Here is a 13,390-nt window from a genome sequence, read left to right as displayed (position 1 = left end):
AGCACATGAAGCTTCACTCACGTGAGCAAAGGATGCTTTTGCTCGCACATGAAGTTCCACTCTCATGAGCAAATGGTGCTTGCACTTATGCAAGTGGAGCTTCATGTGCGAGCACAAGTGCCCTCTGCTTGTGTGAGTGGGGCTGCACGCATGAGTGCAAGCACCATTCATGTGAGTGGAGGGCACACATGAGCGCCACTTGCAGAAATAGAGCTGTGTACACACACGTGCATCTGCCACTCACATACCCCTCCCTGCGCCAGGCTGGGCTGCCAAGCTGGAATGGTTGAGGACCACTGACTTTGACAACCAGTCATAAGTTCCATGAAGTGGAACAAGTGGTAACTTGTTCAACACAATCCCAAATTTGAATAGTCGTTGTATATGTAGTTGCTAATGGAGGACTGCCTGTAGGAACCCATTAAAATTCAGAACCCACATTGACAAAGATTGTTTTGAATATCTAAAAAGAAGATTACCACCAAGGCATATTATGTTATAATACAAATAAGCAATAAAACAGCAGTACAAAAAAATTGGGAGCCCTCATTCTTTTTTTTGCATTAGATGTTCCTTGGTGTTCAGTTCAGATCTTAGAATAATGATGTAGCATTTAGGGACAAAGATGCAGACCAGTAAGCCCAGGCTGGAGGCCAGGATGGAGAAGATCTGCACGGCCACCATGTATTTCCCTTTGGTGCTCAGATAAGTGGGGACAAAGGAGATCCAAACACTGCAAAAGACCAGCATGCTGAAGGTGATCCATTTAGCTTCATTGAAAGTCCCTGGAAGCTTTCGGGCCAAGAAAGCCACCACGAAACAGATCACAGCCAAAAAGCCCATATAGCCAAGGACAGAATAGAACATGGTGACTGAGCCTTCATTGCATTGCAGCAGGATGTATCTTGCTTGGGAATGAAAGTCAGAATCTGGGAATGGGGGTGAGATTCCTAGCCATATCATGCAGATTCCCACTTGAAACCCAGAACAGCACAAGACAATGGAGTTGGCCAGAGTTTTCCCTAGCCATTTTCTCATCCTGCTTCCTGGCTTTGTGGCCAGAAATGCAACTACCACCATAACAGTTTTTGCCAGCAAGGAAGAGACGGCAACTGAGAAAACGAAACTGAAGGTGACTTGTCGAAGAAGGCAAGTCACTTTGTTGGGATGACCAATAAACAGAAGGGAGGTCAAGAAAGAAAGCATGAGGGAGATCAGGAGAGTGTAGGTGAGGTCCCGGTTGTTAGCTTTGACTATGGGAGTATCTCAGTATTTCATGAAGATTCCCAGAATAAAGGCAGTGGTTAGGGACAAAGCAATGGCAAAGAAAGCCAAAATGAATCCCAATAATTCTTGATAGGATAAGAAGCTTATACTTTTGGAGACACACTGATCTCGCTTCTTATTGGAATACTGGTCATCTGGACACTTTTCACAATGGGCTGCATCTGGAAAAAAAAATCACCTATCTAGTTCTGCAGCTGTAGAATCATGAAAATCACAACTGAAATCAATCACTACTACTACTACACTATATAAAATATGTTTTTAAACGTGAGAGAGGATCTGGATCTTTGCCTTTAATTAATTCAGTTATATTGGAACATATACAGTTGTATTGTTTATTTGCATATTTGATAATGACAAGGGCTCTTATATCAAGTTCATTCACTTGGTTGTTCTAGGAAGTGCAACAAAGTTGTTGATTGTGCAAACTCAAATTATACTAACTCAAAATATTCATGTCTAATTTAAGTGGAATAAAGTTTATGTTTTCACTCCATTTTCATTATGGAGTGTGGCTCTTAGCTCACCAAGTCTGGCCTACGGCTGGAAATATTTCAGTATTTCTTCCCTGAAGAATTTGTAGGTTCCAACATTAGTTAGAAATAATCATTGTTTGTTTTAAAGACTGAGGGACCAATGAGATTATCAACTCTCATAAAATTTGTCTTCTTTCCTGAAACCAGGTAAGAAGATTGTCAGACCTGGAAGCCATCTTTTATTGTTGGGCCTTCAGGCCTGCGGGAAAATGGGAGGGGGGATTGTATAGAGTGTGGGTGATATAATCCCTTTCATTATATATTTTAATAGCCACATCATCACACAAACTTGGAGGATGGTACCCAATCCTTGAAACATCTGTGGATTCTGTCAAGAAATTTAATTTTTATTGCTTTGTAGAATGATGAAGTTACTGTGCTCCTAATTAGATCTACAGCTGGCAGGAAAGTAAACATCTTTAATAAATGTTGCCCAGAAAAACAAGAGTGTATATTGATTGCACCCTCAATTTCACTCTTACCCCCAGAGCTACCTACCTTCTTGCATAGAGAATGTTCCTTCCATACACAGAGAACAGTCATAGCAGCAAATTGGTGCTCCCTTCCTCACAAGTTTGGCATATCCTGGATAACAACTTTCTGAACATCTAGAAGAAGGCACCATCTAAACATAAAGATCATTTAGGGCAACCTATGAATTGGGGTGGAGTGGGTTTTATTCACTGGTGGGATTCAAATAATTTAACAACCGGTTCTCTGCCCTAATGACCGGCTAGGTGGTTGTGGCCATGGTGGGCATGGCCAGGGGGTGTGACAGACAGCGCTTCAGCCTTCTGTACCCCCCTGGGAGCAAAAACGGGCTGCAGGGAGCACGCACTGCACCCCCCTCCCGTGCCCATTTTGGGCCTAGTAGGCCTCCCTGCAGCCACCTAGGAGCCAAAATGGGTTGCATGAGGACTCCTGGAAGGGGTGGGGAAGGCCAGGGCCAGCCAGCAATTTAAGTACCGGTTTGCCCAAACTGGCCCTAACCGGCTGAATCCCACCACTGGTTTTATTTCAGGGAACTGGTTTTTGGTAACCAGGTAGCACAGTGAGCCAATTCAGCCAAGGAGTAGTTGGCACAGCAGTTACTTTCCTTTCTAGCTATTGCAGCCACCATTTAACATGAACCTTATGGAAAAAGGACTTTGTGTGCCAGCAGCAAATAAAGGTGATTCTCTTTCTGGTTCAATCTCTGTTTTCAATCCAGAAATATTCCCTTTGTCTTTTTCTCCATTCAAAGGAGAGTGGTTCCATTGTAAAAGATGTTTCTCCTCAGGGCACATATGGGAATGATGTATCTTCTGTCATTCTCTCCCTCTTTGCTTGAGCAGGAAATCCCCACACTCTGTGTCACGAGTGTTTTCAAAATTGCTGTGGCTACTTGATCAGTCACAAACAGTATGGATCCAATCAAGCCATCTCCTGTTTGAATTAACTGCAAGCCTTCCCCGCCCTAGTTAATTGCAGGTTAACTCCCCATATAAGCACCGACCTTTCTGCTTGCTATTTGGGCCTAGATGCAGTTTAGGCCTAGATGCAGAGCCAGTGCTGAAGCACCTGGATGCAGAGCCCAGAGCAGAGCTGCAGAAGGGAGGAGAACTCAACTAAGGAGCCCTGATGGCTGCAGCAGAGATAGCAGCAGAAAAGGAGCCGAAGAGCTGTGTAAAGATACTCCCATGGAGCTAGCTGCAACTGTGAGTTGAGATAGCTGGGAGCCCTTTGAAGTCTCCAATTTCAGCTTGCCTTTTGCTGAGTTGAAGCACGCAAGCCAACATCTGAATTGTTGCTGCTGTTGGAGCTACGATCGGAGGGAGAGCTGGACAGTTTCCCTCCCAGGAGCTTCAAGCCACGTTTACTGATTGAATTGTTTTTCACAGGTGACTTTTAGCTGTGAAGCTTACGCTGCTGCCCTTCTACCACCTCGATGATGTATCGACACCGAAGCTGTTTAATGTCATGTTAGTTTTTTCCTATGGACTGTTTTGGTATTGTGGAGAGGAATTTAGGGAGATGGCCTGGCTTCATTTAACCAAGATAAGACTTTGTTGTTAATATGCCTTTTTTAAAGATACAGTGTTTTTTTAAACGTTTTGAAGTAAAGTATATTTTTATACAAGACTCCTCTGCTACTTTTATTTCAGTCCTACTGTGTTTGCTTGTGAGCTGGTTCATGGTTCGGGAGCAACCCTCAACCCCATCCTAACACTCTGACTTTTGTTATCTCTGCAAAAGTCCCTATGTTTCTCTCCTGGAGCTGAACATTGTATTATGAATGGCCTTTTTTTTTTAACTGCCACCATTTACCCATCATTTTCTCAACCTGGCATTTTCTTTTGTGCAATTCAGTGGACTGCTCTCTTTAACATCTGAATTTTCTCTTATTGAAAGTAAGATTGTATGATAGGCTATTATCACCATCAACTTGCTAAACAAATAATTCCCTCAACACTGTCAAACTATTTACTAAGTCTGCACAACTATTAATCTTCTCATTGTTCCTATCACCCATCTCCTCCACTTATGACTGTAACCTTGTTGCTTGTATCCTTACGATTTGTATTGACTGTTTCCTAATATGATTTGATTGCTTATTTGTTCCCTATGACTATCATTAAGTGTTGTACCTTATGATTCTTGACAAACGTATTTTTTCTTTTATGTACACTGAAAGCGTATGCACCAAGACAAATTCCTTGTGTGTCCAATCACACATGGCCAATAAAGAATTCTATACTATTCTATTAATTATATTGCCATATTGCAGTTCAATAATGAAGACAGTAAAGACCCCAACACAATTTGTGGTATAGTGGGTTGTGATAAGTACCGAAACACACTTAAAGACACATGAAAGCTAATGAGTTAATGGGACTTTAGGTTCCCTTATCTGGAGGTTATCTCACTGAGAATTATTTCTGAGCAGAAAAGTCTTCATATGTTGAGGTAAATAAAAGACTCAAAACCGAGCAGCATCAGCTACCTTATTAAATGATGTTGGCCATTGGATAGCACTCTGATTGATGGAGACCTTGATTTCTGAGGAGGCGTCTCTTTCTACACTCCCAACTTCCACCCCAGCAGTAGACTTGTTAGGAAAAACTGTCCAGTGGATGATATGAAAGTCAGCAGCAGGAACTCCATTTTCATCCAAATAGACTCCATCCCTGGAAATATTCTGAAGCTGGAAGTTTCTCATGAACTGATGAAGCTGCAATGACAAAGAAAATCACATGTGCACACTGAGTCCTTATTCAATGATTCTGTGATTATAATTCTGGACCGGCAAAGCTCTGAATAATTCAACTTCAACTTCTTTGGCCTGCAAGAGGATGATTCCAGATTTTAAGCTTCTGTCCCTACTTTTCTATGGAGTACCAGATCTTTTTCAGATATACTGCATCTTCTACTTTCTTGAAAGAATCATTAGATTGTCCTACAAAACTATAGTTTAGCACCACAATCTTAACAGCAACAATTAAAAACAAAATTACATAATGCTGAACTTTCAAGAGTTAATTGAAAATCATCAGATCCAAGTTTTTCTATGATACTGTATGAGACTTTTTTGACCTCTTATGCTTTGTTGTTGTTGTTAGTTGCGAAGTCATGTCTGACCCTTCGCGACCCCATGGACAACATTCCTCCAGGCCTTCCTGTCCTCTACCATCCCCCAGTGACCATTTAGGCTCACCCTGACCGCTTCAGTGCCTCCATCCAGCCACCTCATTGTCTGTCGTCCCCTTCTTCTTTTGCCCTCAATCTTTCCCTGCATTAGGCTTTTCTCCAGTGAGTCCTTCCTTCTCATTAGGTGGCCAAAGTATTTGAGTTTCATCTTCAGGATCTGGCTTTCTAAAGAGCAGTCAGGGTTGATCTCCTCTAGGACTGACCGGTTTGATCGCCTTGCAGTCCAAGGGACTCACAGGAGTCTTCTTCAGCAACATAGTTCAAAGGCCTCAATTCTTTGACGCTCAGCCTTACTTTTTTTAGAAAGATCCAGCTTATGTGTGTTTATATGTGTGTGTAACTCAGACAACAGGAAATCATACCCTCTGTTTCCTATTCTCTGAAATGGTTCATTTCTGGAGATCAAATCTACTGTAAATGTCTTACACATTGCATCCCATTTCAGTTCCCTCCCTGGCCTTCAGATGACACAGCTCTGAACATGGCAAGCCTAGCAAAAAACAGAGAAGGGTACAAGAGATGACCTTTGGGCCATTGTGCAAATATCAGAGGTTTTATGAATTGGAGCAACAAAGCAAATCCAAAGAGATAAAATACAGAATGAACTTGGTTGGGAAGGACAGACCCCAGAACCTGGGAACATAGAGATTAGTGCTAAAGAAGATACAGGTTTCTTGTCACCCCTCCTTGTATCAGCAAAACCACTGATGCCCTGAATTTTATTGTTTGGATCATTGACTCCATTTTGACTTTGTGGCATCAGTTTGGCCATCTGTTCTGTCTGCCAAAAAAGCCAACACAGTTCTAGGCTGCATAAACAGAGGGATAGAATCAAGATCACGTGAAGTGTTAATACCACTTTATAATGCCTTGCTAAGGCCACACTTGGAATACTGCATCCAGTTTTGGTCACTACGATGTAAAAAAGATGTGGAGACTCTAGAAAGAGTGCAGAGAAGAGCAACAAAGATAATTAGGGGGCCGGAGGCTAAAACATATGAAGAACTTTTGCAGGAACTGGGTATGTCTAGTTTAATGAAAAGAAGGACTAGGGGTGACATGATAGCAGTCTTCCAATATCTCAGGGGCTGCCACAAAAAAGAGGGAGTCAAGCTATTCTCCAAAGCACCTGAGAGCAGGACAAGAAGCAATGGGTGGAAACTAATCAAGGAGAGAAGCAACTTAGAACTAAGGAGAAATTTCATGACATTTTGAACAATTAATCAGTGGAACAACTTGCCTCCAGAAGTTGTGAATGCGCCAACACTGGAAGTTTTTAAGAAGATGTTGGATAACCATTTCTCTGAAGTGGTATAGGGTTTCCTACTTAAGCAGGGGGTTGGACTAGAAGACCTCCAAGGTCCCTTCCAACTCTGTTATTCTATTCTAATATGAATTGTGCTATCTTCTTCAGTGACTCTGTCAGTGCACCCATCACCCTTCCCTTTTCGATCACAACATCTGGGGGAAGGAAACATGCATAGACTAGTGTGCGGCAGGAAGGAAAAATGGCAATGAAGGAGACTCTAAAGTGTAACAACCTGTCAGAACATGACTTGTGTATTAGATTAAGTCTTTCTCACTGCTTGTTTAGTGGGAAATTCCCCTCACGCCCCACTCTGAAAGCCAGAAACAACAGGTCTTCTGGCCCACTTTTTCTGGAATATGTTCATTTCACAGATAATGTTTAGATTATCTTTCTTGTAGGATTTTCTTGTTCACATGTTTTTTATTTTTTTCCCTTCCGGCTGCTATTTGGCTTAGTATCTCACACTCTTATTCACTCTTTTGCTCCTTATCTCTATGGCCTATTTCTCACTGGTCTCCTTTTCTGCCTCCATCAATTGTCTCATGGTCTGCTGTTTCTTGTTTTCTCTCCTTTTTTTCTCAGTCCTCTTTCTCAACTTTGAAAGTTGTCTCTCTCAAAGACTAACTATTGAGGCATCAGTGGTAGTAGAGGATATATGTGGATGAGCTTTTTATTGCCTCCAGAAGATGCTGGGAGCCGACATTGATTTACATCTTTTTTTGTTGTGATGGCATCTTTTAAGCAGGAAACTTTTACTCCAAAATACAAAGTTACGATTAACTCCTTGGCTTGACAACTAGACAACACTAGCATTTGCTATCATGGGGATGAAAGCAGAGGATGGATGAAGCATCCTGATGCTTATTTAATTGGTAAATGGGGAAATTGCTCTGACAATATGGAGGTATCGCTTTCATTATAGCATCCCGTGAAGATCTATCACCCCTCTCTACTTCCAATTTAATATCGAGAAATTGAAGAACAAGTCTTACTTGCCATGGCTGTACAATCTGGGATGACTGATGGTCTCCAACATGCATCCTTCTTTTACTCTGTTGGGAGAAAGAGACCGCATTGAGGACCAAGGACACCGCTTGGATTGCTTTGGAAATAGCCGTGGCATCCTCAGTCTGCATCCTTGCAACCACATCATGGAGTGGGAATTCCCAGTTCTCTTTTTCTTTGCATCTTTCCCAAACTTTCTTAGACTTCACAGCCTTTGTGTAGGAACACTGGAAGGCTTCCTTTCCAAATTGAAAGAGAGCAGAAGAATATGAATTAAATTCATGATATTGTTTCCTTGCCTTCGTCTGGGTGAGGAAGGAAAACAAAGCGTGTTTATGTTGGAGATCCACCGTGTAGTAAAACATCGTTATACTTATATCTGTCAAAGTTGTTGCAATCCACACTTTCCCCCCAACAAATGCATTCTTCTTTCCAGAGGTTTGTATTAATCCTGATAGAATTACTGTGTCCTGAAAATCCAGTTGCCAGACTATAATTTTTATTTGACTGTTGATAAGAAAAAAAAGCTTTTGCCTTTTTTTTTTCATAAACATTTTTCCGAAGCTTATATCCATATTTGCTGCAGGGATAGTTTCTGAGAGGACAATGCAAACCCCGTTTTTTACAGCTAGAGTTTCCAAGCTTCTTTTAAAGTTTTCTCCTCTTTCATTATCCTGAGAAAAGAGGCCAATCCACGTCCATCGGAAATGAAGGAGCAGCTGGACAATGGCTGAGTTAGGAGGTTCTTTTTTGGGGGTCACCCGGTAGAAAAAAGGAAAATGATTTTTCTCAGGAACATGACTGATAGCACCATAGTTGATCTAAGATGAAAGAGAAGATATTGGTAGTCTGTATCACTTTTAATGATAAAAATCAGACGTTTAAATGTAAGAGCCTTTCCTCACTGCTGAGAGAAGTTTACAGAAAACAATACCTACATGAAACTTGTGAACTCCCTTGGTGTTCTCATCTCTTGTCCAGTTCACTCCCTTTGATGCTAGAGAGCTCTCTCTAATTTGTCAGTGATCCTTATGGATGACCCTCATGCAAGTACATCCTTCTGGTGAAACCCTACCCATGCAACTAATTCTGGGGGATGGAGTGGATGCAGTGGGGCAATTCTGCTGCCAACAACTAAGGCTCACATTTGCCCTAACACTCTATGGGTGATCCACATATAGATAGTCAGCAAGTGATCCAAGTAGATAAGAACATCTTAATACTTTTGAACAGAAAACTCACCTGCTTTCCCAGGGGGACACACATACACAATTACAGAGAGAGAGTGAGAGAGAGAGAGACAGAGACAGAGACACCAAGAGAGCGAGAAAGAGAAAGACAGAGACAGAGAGACAGAGACAGAGACAGAGACGCAGAGAGAGAGACACACACAGAGAGAGAAAGACAGACAGAGAGAGAGAGAGAGAGAACGAGAGAAAGAGAGACACAGAGAGAGAGACACAGACACACACACACACACACAGAGAGAGAGAGAGAGAGAGAGAGAGAGAGAGAGAGAGAGAGAGAGAAAGAGAGAGAGAGACAGAGAGCCAGAGAGAGACAGACAGAGAGAAAGAGAGAGCGGGAGAGGGAGAGAGAGAGAAAGACAGAGAGAGAGAGAGAGAGAGCGGGAGAGGGAGAGAGAGAGATCCCACTCAGATTGCTAGTTATGGCTAAATGCAGAATTTCAGTTTTCAATCAGAATCCCAATCCATATGATGCCACTCATGAAACTTTTCTTTCAATGAATAGACAAACGAGTTTATTTCTCATAGATATTTGATTGCTTTATAATTTAGTACAGTATTTGAATATTATTTCATTAGTTTTATATCAGTGATTTGAAAGATTTACCAATAAAGGAGCATATTGGTAGCTCAGAATTGAAATGAGGAATCCTTGGTGGTCTCTGAACTTGGTTGTTTTCTTGCAGATGCTTCATTACCCAAACTAAGTAACATTCATCAGTACGTTGAATAATGAAATGTCTGCAAGAAAACAACCAAGCTCAGAGAGCATGCAGGTCCCCTCATTTCAAAAATGTATTAATAAACCATTTAATTGGTTAATAATAATAGACTCAGACATCTGATTTGCAGATGCATATTTAATAACTTCATTCTAAAGAACCCAAGGATGCTGGCATTGTGATAAGCTCTAGTTCATGATAGCAGAAAATAAGTTTATGGTGACGTCCTTTGAGTTGTCATGTGGACAAAAGGAAGCATGTTAATGCTGCTGTCTGGATGTGTTGTAAGCTGTTCCAGGGTCTTTCTTGACCCATTCACTTTTCCTTCATATCTTTATTTTGCAATTTGATCCTCAGACCAATACTTTTGTTTAAAAAAAAAATAAGGAATTTCCTGACTATGAGAGTGATTCAGTGCTGCACTAACCTACTTTCTTGAGCTCTATCACTGGAAATTTTCAAGGAGAAATTGGACAGTCCTTTGTCTCCACTGATCTGAAGATTCAGTCTCTGGGCAGGAGATTGGACTAGAAGATCTCTATGGTCTATGGTCTAAAGATCTTTATCTTTTTTATTCTATAATTTTATGACCAAAATCACCTGTTTTGTTTTGGTCAGTAACTTTTTTAATTTCAAACTCAGTTATTCAACACTCATACATTCTTGACTCTCTTTCTTCTGGTTTGACGTACCCATTTTACAAAATTCCCAACAGCCATGGCCTCCAACTCATTTTAATATACTTGTGACAAACTCCCCTCACACTTCCATTTAACAAAGTGGACAGAAGTACACTGCTTTGTACACCTATTATAGGCTTTTCAACAAACATCAATTCTTGTAACAGGTTAGATTCTAGCTGTTCTTTTCTTCAAGCATTTGTGTGCCTTAACATTTCTCCATCCTTTCCCCAACTTTAATGAACATTCTACTAAGAGACCTAAGTTCATCTACTTGCTATTTATAGAAAGAGTCTTCAATGGTAGAAGAGGAAAAGTCCCAAAGCCAAATCTTGGTTTCCAAGCCATGTTGTGGAATGGAGTAAAAGAAATAGTACTTTCTGACTTTCAGGTCTTTTAATATCTACCCTCTGCATTTAAAGTTATTTGTGTGTTTTTGTGAGTACTTCTTTTCTGAGCTAATCTAGAATTAAGGAGCTGTGGTGGCACAGTAGTTAGAATGCAATACTGCAGGCTACTTCTGCTGCCTGCCGGCTACCTGCAACTTGACAGTTCAAATCTCACCAGGCTCAAGGTTGACTCAGCCTTCCATCCTTCTGAGGTTGGTAAAATGAGGACCCAGATTGTTGGGGGCAATATGCTGACACTGTAAATCACTTTGAGAGGGCTGTAAAAGCACTGTGAAGTGGTATATAAGTCTAAGTGCTATTGCTATTGCTATTAAGTCCCTATTACATTCGTACCTGTGGAATTTTATAGATGCTCAAGACAGTAGAAAGATGATCAAACCGTTCAGAATCCATCACTTCAAGAACAGCTAGCAGATTCCTTCGTCTTCCACATCTGTAGTTTGGGACATTCTCCTGCCCTGTAGACAGCAAATCCAGCATGGCCTCATACAGCATTCTTGCATTAAAAAAGTTCTCATAGATGCTGTAACCCAGGGTGATGTTGGGTAAGAGCTTTGGATTCTGGTTGATCTCACGAACAGTCAAGAGAAAGGGCAGGATGTGGTAGAAGCTGGTCAACTCACTGCAACATAACAGATATTCAGAGTTCATCATCTTTAATTTGGATTTCATTTATCAATTCATAAAGGCAGGCCAAATTTACTGCAGATTTATATCTATATAGTGCAATGCTGGAACAATAATCAGACACTCATCGCTCAGTTAAAAAATAGGAAACCCTTGAATCATTTTTTCCCCTTGCCTTTTGCATGTGATAGACATCTTTGGAGATTTCTATTAGAAGAACACTCCAATGGATTCCAATAGGAGCTTCTTCCAAACACCAAACAAAGAGTTATAGTAAACTTGGTGTATCAGGATCAGAAGTCTTGCTACCAAAATCACCAGAGCTGATCCTAAGTATAATTTTCTCCAAATTATGACTGGGTGGTGGTGGTTAGGAAAATCATCCATATACGTTTACTAACTCAGTTGGGAAAACTAGTAAAAGAAAGTGAAAAATTGATTCAATCTGTTTAAATAAACTTTGGAAAAACCAAACATTTGTTTATTTTATTTGCTTACTTATTTACAGGGCTTACAGGCCCATCTATGACTCTAGCAGTCTCACAACAACCCATATTAGTTAAAAGAAAATACCCTTCCCCTCAAAGCCAAACCAGATATCCTCACAAAGAAAATCCTCCATTCTTATCCCGTTTGGGAAAAGAGCCAGGAATTCACAGTCCTCCAGAATGCTAAAAGGGGATGTTATCAAGTATAGCTAGCTATTTGTCATCATTCTATTATATTATTTCTTCCCATTATACCACCCAGGAGGTGACTAATTCTGGTTTCAAATGCTGAATTAGCTCTTGAGCAAGTGGAGGTGATCTACTTCTCAACAAGCCACCTTTAGTCTCAAATATTGTTTTGCTACAGGATATTGATGGCTTTGGAATTACTGCACTCTACTGAGGAATCTTTAATGTGATCCACTGTAGCTAAACCATTAGCTTATCATATAAGGTTCTCCCTGAATTTGGTTTTCAAAAGGTATTCTTTTTAAAAAAAAACACCAAAAAATGAAATAGAAGTCACAAAAGCTTAGAAAACAGGTAAAAGGCATAGGATGGAATGAATGATTGTAAAGGTAGGATAGAGTACGACATAGAAGAAAGGAGATGGTGGGAAATAATCTAAAGAGGTCTCCCTCTGCTCAAAGGTATTGGGTCATTTGATTGTGAGATATGCCACTATATATCTATGATTTATAAATAAAAATAGATTATTTTCTGACTCTCCACAGTAATAATTTTGGGAAAAAGCAGAACCCCACCTAGGCAAAAGTCATCTTGGAAGCATTTTGCCAGGGCTGCCCAGCGTTGAGGCTGACTTATGTGGAGGAACTTAAAAGGAACTTTGCATGCTTAATTTTTGCAAAACCATCATGTGCTCCAGGAGCCTTTTCCTAAAGCAAATTGGGAGAAACAACAATGACCTGCCTTTCCCAAGATGAGGAATTGGTGAATGGAAAGTATTCCTGGAAAAAAAATACATTAGAACATGTAAAATCACCAGAATCCTGTACATGGAGAAAATTACGTTTTCAATCGGTGGGTTGGCGGCTTGGAGAAAACATATGGATAGAGTTGAGAAATCATTCCTGATGTTATTCCACTAATCAGGTAGTATCCTGGCTTGTAGTAATTAAACTTCTTTTCTTCTGTTATCACGTTCAACGGGCATTTGGTCAGCATCGTGGCACAGGGAAATTTGGACAGGAGTTGAAACAGAAAAAACTGTATTTGCAGCAACAGCATTTGGCATGTATAGTTCTGTCTTTGGCAGGGAGTTGGATCTCAGATCTCACAAAAGAGCACACAACTGCAGTGAAGATGGTCCAGTTTGGCCTCAAATCAAGGTAGATGAACCTGCAGTTTCAGACTGGCACAGTCCCTGCCCAA

General features: G+C 40.8%; 1 pseudogene; it reads right to left on the bottom strand.

Moving 5' to 3' along the window:
* Positions 1–546: 546 nt before the first annotated feature.
* Positions 547–13,183, bottom strand: LOC139310102 (vomeronasal type-2 receptor 26-like; annotated as a pseudogene).
* Between the last annotated feature and the right edge of the window lie 207 nt (positions 13,184–13,390).

This window comes from Pituophis catenifer, unplaced genomic scaffold (genome assembly GCF_029215685.1).
Source record: "Pituophis catenifer annectens isolate HBS135680 unplaced genomic scaffold, rPitCat1.0.hap2 SCAF_2, whole genome shotgun sequence".
Lineage (NCBI taxonomy): Eukaryota > Metazoa > Chordata > Lepidosauria > Squamata > Colubridae > Pituophis > Pituophis catenifer.
Note: the sequence above shows the minus strand (reverse complement) of the source record. Positions and strands in the feature narration are given on the sequence as shown.